This window comes from Morone saxatilis, unplaced genomic scaffold (genome assembly GCF_004916995.1).
Source record: "Morone saxatilis isolate NCDOM2014 unplaced genomic scaffold, NCSU_SB_2.0 Contig16, whole genome shotgun sequence".
Taxonomy (NCBI): domain Eukaryota; kingdom Metazoa; phylum Chordata; class Actinopteri; family Moronidae; genus Morone; species Morone saxatilis.
The window spans coordinates 2,503,194-2,510,739 of record NW_023339718.1 but is presented as its reverse complement, the minus strand read 5'-3'; positions in this window follow the sequence as shown (position 1 = coordinate 2,510,739).

The window sequence follows — 7,546 nt, the reverse complement described above, 5'->3', positions numbered from 1 at the left end:
AAAAAACTTCTGATCATTACGTTAATGATAGATATATCATTAACCCGGCTCGCAGTAGGTAAGCTTTTATGAAAAAAAACTCTTTTCATTGTTGCTCTGAAAAGTTCCGTGTTCTGACGTGATGACATGAGACAGATATCTGTGAACAGAATCACGCTCTCCTCTGGCTCCCTCTAGTGCTCTTAATGGTTTTGTAGATCAAGCAGCAATATGACCGGGAAATATATCTTACATCAAAAACCCTCTTCTAACTGGCAGCTTTAATCTTATACACCCGTAAGTCAAACCCACCGCAGCACGCAATACACAAGACTGAATGGTTCCTACACCGTGTACTGATTTCCTTAAAGACGCCCTCCCAAATTGTCTATGTAGAATTTGCGTTACCACTAATCCATGAAGAACATTCACTGATGTGACTCACAGCTAGGTCATCACTCACCTTTAAGAGGCTTTGACACTTGTTGATTTCCCTCTTACCTCAAATAGGGGTCTTCAACCACCATGGACCTGCTTTTGATCCTCTCGACGTCTCACAGTATATGTCGATATACCCATTGCGTTGCAGCCTCATTTAATTCATAAAGGGCAGTTATTTGTCACCATGCTGACTCTCATTCGTTGGAATTCACTGTGAACCATGCTCGCACACGCAATGTAAATCACGGCACAGAAATATTGTCTATGACCCGGCATAATCGTTCGTCATTTCAGGAAAGCCAGTGCGGAAACCATCCGTTGCTGGGAGCATGCACTTCATGACAAAATGAACACGCTTTGCTACTGACTAGATCCACCCATTTAAAGGTATTTATCTTACCTTGAGGCTACAGTACGTGCATGACAATGAAGGAGAAAAGACACAGTTCTTGCTATTTTTTTCTCTATTTGGGATGAATTACAGTGAAGCAAATTGCCAAGACATTAAACTGGCTTTTTTATTCAGGGTTTGCACCCAACAGCTTGAGGAGACGTGTCAGACTGGTGGCCGCTGCGCTGTAATTAATGTTGTAGCAAATAGTCAATTTTAAAGGTCCAGTGTGTAACATTTAGGAGTATCTATTGGCAGAATTGGAATATTTTGTTTTCATTAGTCTATAATCACCTGAAAATAAGAATCATTATGTTTTGGTTACCTTAGATTGAGCACCACAGGTCACCCTCCATGGAGGCCGCCATGTTTCTACAATAGCCCAGAACGGACAAACCAAATACTGGCCCTTCATGTTCTTTGTGCATGTTTCTCCATCGTTCTTGGGAGGGAAGAATGAAGCATATTTTTAGATGATTATCTGACCCTTATTAATTCTCAATTTACATAAATATCTGGAGGGTCTTTTTTGTTGCTAACTTCCTGTAAGGGGGTAAACTGAAAACGGGGCATAGTACCTAAAGACCTATCTATTGGATTTCTTTTAGCATAACAGACCTAAACCGAGAAAGATGGCTCAATCAGATTGAGTTAACACATTCTTCAGTAAGATGACTCGAAATGTGCTTTAACAAACAATTAAGTGAAATATTAAAGAGTTAAGAATCAAATTCAAACAACAAAAATGAAAATATCTCAATTTCAGATTTGTGGTTGACTTTGAAGACTTGTGTCCCCACCAACACCGAGGCGTGATTAGCATATGTTTCCAGCATACAGAATGAATCTGAGGGGGGATATACATACATTAGGAGTTGTCCCATTAGCAGCCCGGCAGAAGGGCTGATTTATGTTTTCTGTTGGCATCACCTGACAGGGACATTAGTGTTACAGATGGGGACAGGTGACGTTGTCAGGATCATCAGTCTCCAGGTGACGCACTGCCAAAATGATGTGAGAGGAGCAGGCAGCAAGGATTATGGGTAGCGTCAGAGTTAGGAAAAAAAGCTTTTGCGGCTGCTCCACTCGCTTTCAGAGCACCTAGAGGAAGATTACCTTGTCAGCATCAGAGGAAAAACACTTCTGCAGCAAGACAAATGACAATTCAATAATTTTGAATGCCTTGAAAGTGTCTCTCTCTTGCAGAACTCAATTACAGTGATAAAGGCAACTAATATAAGTTCACTGGGTACATGCCCGGATGCTGACAAGATTTATCGCATCGTGTGAGCTTATGACTTATTCATGGCCTATTATACTTTATGATTGCTATCACTTTGGCACTAAATACAGTTGACACCATACAGCACAGTACTGTATGAAAGGACTGTTTGAAAGATCTAAGCAGATATGTTCCAATGGGAAACTATTCCTGTCAAGAAGAGGACTTAAGTAATTATTCACAAGTCACTAAAAAAGGACAAAAAAAAATTACTAATCCTACCTGTCTCTGCAAATTTCAACACTTGTATGAACATGTACATATAGGACCAATAACAAGTTACAAAACAAAGTAATCAACAAAGATATGTGGCTCTGTCCATAAGCATGAGGTAGAGTGGTAACTGGCTTCAGTGAATAAATATACTGGTGGAGCAAACAAAGTAGTTTCATAATATAAAAAAGAGTCCTGAGCAGAACCATACTGCCATAAAGCCTCTGTCAGCACTTAAACCTCTGTTATTTGATTTTTTGGCCACTTGGCAACATGGTCTCACTCCCGAGTTGTTGAATACTGCAGCTTGGTCAGTGGCCCTCTGCTTCAAAACATCACACTGTACGTATCCCTCTGGTGTCACTTCTGGACACCCCTGCCATCAAAGTCAGATGATGTAGTATAAAGAGCAATGATTGTCCAATCAAACACAGGACTTTAATCCAGGAGACCACTCACTACTTAAATTACGTCGGGTACGTAACCCCCAATCTTTTTTCCTGTTTTTTGTGCCTATAACCCAACCCAAACTTTAAACCTTTTAAACGTTAACCCTGCAAGCTTTATTTTGAAAGTCTAAGCGAACTTTGCATATTTGTTATTGCTAACTTTACAGGAAGTTGCAGACGTTGCAATAATTATTATTGCTAACTCGACAGGAAGTTGGGGATGTTGCTTATCTATTATTGCTCACTTCACCGACTGGAGCCCAAAGGATCCAGAAATTACTCTAGAGGAGCGCCTACATTCATGTTTTTTGCAAGTTTTGCGGCTAATGCAGATTCTATGTTTGCTGGGGAGGGTGAAACAAGAGAGTTGCGATCTGCAACTACACCACTAGATGGCACTCAATCCACACACTGGACATTTACAATTTTTTTTAAATATAATGCATTATAATGGAATTTTGTGTATGAAAGGTGTTTAAATGTAAAAGTTTATTATCCACATTCCATATGGAGCACCGCAAGGCTCTGTCCTGGGAACGCTACTTTTTAAATGTCAATTAATCATGGACAATATCTTGCATTTTTGAATTTTCTTAATTATCTATCTATCTATCTATCTATCTATCTATCTATCTACCTACCTACCTGGCTTTTCACGTGTTTATTTATTTAATCACACACTGCAATAATAAACTCTAAAATCAGACACTGTAATACGCTGAGAGAGATAGACAAACAGAGGGAGGGTGAAGGGAAGGGAGGGTTGTAGTGGCATGGGGGAGGGGTTGTATGCAGAGAATGTGTGTGAGTGAAGGGAGAGAGAGAGAGAGAGAGAGAGAGAGAGAATCAAACGCTGGCTGAATTGGGCCCAAATATCCAAGGTTAATTTTGTGAGAAAGCTGCAGTGCCCAGATAAGACCATCCCTGCAAATGAGTTCTGCCTGCCTGGATTACAGCTAAATTTATGCAGCTTTCCTTATCCTTTCACAAGCTCCTCTGAAGTGGCATAATTAACTTGCGCACATAAAATGTGCACATTTTCTGCATGGTGGTAACATTCCTCATTTTACTGCTTTGATTTTTTCCCCCTGCCCTATTCATGAAGGTACTTTAAATTTTGCTTTTTCCTCAAGTTTAGAAATTTGTCATTGTAATGGCACAAGATGAGCCTTTCTCTACTTAATCATTCTAATTACTTAATGGCTAAATCTCTGCTGTCATTATATTCTGCATAGATACGGCAAATAAACAAACACAGCGTTCCAATTATCCTCAAGTGTGCATGGTGTGTGGCTATATACAGTAAAAACAAAAGGTGAAAAGATGATTATGCAAAGCAGATGTAACTACTGACTCATCATTCATGCTTTATGTATCACAGTATGTACACATACAGTACACTACATGCATACAGAGAGCAGGTAAGCATGTACATAGTAGACTGTTTGACAGTGAAGGAACAAAAATCCCTGATACATGTCCAGACCCAGAGAAATCCATGAATCTTCAAAGCACAAGCAGTTGAGATGCAAATATGGTAAGCTGCACTTGAGGACAGTAGGATATGCTCTGCTATTACAAAGCTTTTTTCCCTTTTTCCATCATGCTCCGGGCTGCTCTGTTTATCTGCCCACACCCCCTAAAAAAGCTGTCTAAGGAGGGCTTCCTGGGTAGTAGCAGTAGTCCCAAAAAACCAGCTCCACCATTTCAATTTCCAATCCTTTATCATCAGCATGTTTAAGTACTTGATTAATATTTATCCTACACAGAACCAACTGCACACACACACATACAGTACACACCAGGTAATAAGAAGATCTAATAGCTAATATAGAGCAGAGACACATTTAGCCTAGTTTGTGGTGGGATCTTTCAGAAAGGAAGGCACCAGGGATACTGTATAAATGTCTGCTGCATGTAAAATCTAGGAAAGAGATGAAAAACAACAAAAAAGACATATACATATAGACTTCTGTATTTCACAGTCTGTTATTTAGCATTTCTTTCATGTCTTTCCTTAAAAAAAATATGTCCCTGAGGTATGTATTTTTTCCCCAGGTATGCATTTGCTCAAAACAAATACATTGATTTTATTTTAAATCAATATAAATTGATTTAAAGCTGCAGTAGTACTTTTATAGAAAATAACTTTTTGTCATATTTGCTGAAACGTCCACTATATCCTGACAGTAGTACATGAGACAGATAATAGATAATAAACTAAAAATGCAAAACCAATATATAAAAGAGGTCAACAGAATATACTATACTCACAGCAACTAAACAACAAACTGAACTCACACAATGACACATGAGGGAATGTGTATAGTGGCTTGGCCAAACCAAATAACACACAAGGGGTAAACAGAATGGACGCCAAATATAATTAAACACAAAGCAAACTAATTAAACACAAATCTCCCCCATGACATATTAGCCAGTGGTTTGGCCCAATGAACTGGCTCTAGTATTTAAGAGGCCAGGAAGGGACCACCTCCAACTAAAAAGACAACGAAACAAAGGATTAATATAACAGAAAATTGCTTGTGAACTATACAGTGACAAAACTCAGACAAAACAATGTGAGGTTAATAAGCAAATAAACAAAGTGTGTGTTGATGGTAATGTTACAAATGAAATTAATCTGTGTAGATATGCACTAATGAGGTGAGGTAAGTGTGAGCTGGGGTGACATTATTACATATTACTGTGTGGCCAGATGCTTTGGGTTGGAGACTAAAGTTCATTGTTGAGTCTCATTCCCAAAGTGTCTTTATTTGATGACCTAGAAATGAGACTCAGGAAGACTTCATTAGTTGGCGATAAATACGAATTAAGTTAAAAACGCATTGAAATTTATAAAACTCCTCTCTTCTCTCTCCTTCTATTTCCATGTTTATCTCATGTGTTCCATATAACAGTAACAGTATAGGTCAGTATAATGCAGTTCTCCTGGAAGCACATTTCAATATATAAATTTGTTTGAGTCACATTAGCCTGAAAAGTCTAAAGGGATTTAACAAACGGAACAAATTTATCTGTTACTTTGAAACCAATTAACATTCTTCCACAATCACCTAATTAGTTTGCGCTTATTTAATTGGGATGCATGTTTGTCATTAAGATAAACATCTCTGTGCTTTCATGTGCTGGTGGTCAGAGGGAGAACACATATTAGGTGATTTTCCACCTCATTTTAGGGACATAAGGGAATCTCCAGCAGCACATCAGAACATGGATGTACAACTGAGTGAGTGTGAAATTCGAGAGGTTGTTCTACAGATATTGAACAGTCCCTCAGCTTTAATAAGCCTCCTGGTTATTCATTCCAGTAAGAAATCATTTAACATGGTAGGCAACAAAAATGATTCCGCAGTATGTCCACCAATAGACAAAATTTGTAGTAGTAGCAGGAGTAGTTCAGTAGAATTGCTTCTACTTCTATATTTGCTACAGAAGCAGTGATAGACACTTTCCATGGCAGATGATATGCAGTTATATCTATCAATCAAGCCCGATGAAATTAATCAATTATCTAAATTACAAACGTCTTAAGGACATAAAAATCCTGGATGAGCTGCAATTTTCTCCCAAGAAGAATTTATCCTCCTAACATATGCTCTTCATAATCTCCTGACGAGAACAACATTAAATATAAGTGACAATAAAGCTCTCTCTGACTTTTATAGTGGGCTCGGCAGAAAAAGCCTAAAAGATTAAATTACGATATTCTAAACTACCAAAGAACGGATGAGGATGGGGCGCCCCCAACAATATTCCAAACTATACAACCTCATGCCACAAGCCAGAATTATCTCAACCCTGGACAACGGTTCAATCAAAAGCCACCATGGTATTTGCGAGATTGACAGCAACCTTCTCCAGGGGCGGCTGTGGCTCAGAGGCAGAGCGGTCGTCCCAAACTCGGAAGTTGTTGGTTCGATCCCCGGCTCCCTCCTGGCACGTGTCGAATATCCTTGAGCAAGCGATACTGATACTAAATTGCTCCTGATGCATAGCCATCAGGTGGTGAATTGTGTCATGGAAAGGGTGAATGTGGCACGTAGTGTAAGAAGCGGCTTGTGAGTGGTTCGGAAGACTAGAAAGCGGCGCTATACAAGTACAGGGTCCATTTAACCATCATTCCCCATCATCACCAACCCGTACTCCTGTCTCAAGCCTTACTCGAGTAAACGCACAAACTACAATTATGGCAAAAGACAATTTTTTTGTTAATTAGTAAGCGCCTGTGTACTTTTATCTTTTATTATGCCCGTATTCTCCCTCCAACAGAAATAGGGGGCGAGCCTGCGAACACGCCAGCCACATGGACTAAAACATACAATTGATTTGCTTACACAACAATGACTGATTATCCTGATCTTAACCAGAAGGGGGCACTGGATCTAACTTCCCCAGACCCTGGTATGAAGCAGGAAATTTTAGCAATACTTATGACCTTTGGGATAGGCGAAAATTTAAACATTCGATTCATTACAGGCTACATAACCAAACTACAACAAAAGAATCTTCACAAATACCCTTTCAGGTGCAAACACTATGTATATTATTAACAGATGGCATACCTCTCAAATCTCTGTCTAGATGACTTAAACTTATTAGAAAAGACTCTGGTTTAGATATGTCTTTAAACAAGGGGTCACTTTGTCCCAAAATTCTTCAATTCCAAGCCTGCAACATTTGAATACAAGGCACAGACTACTCATTCCTACGGAAACATCGGAGACCTCAGTTGAAAACCACCAATAGAACTACTGAAATCGTGGGAGG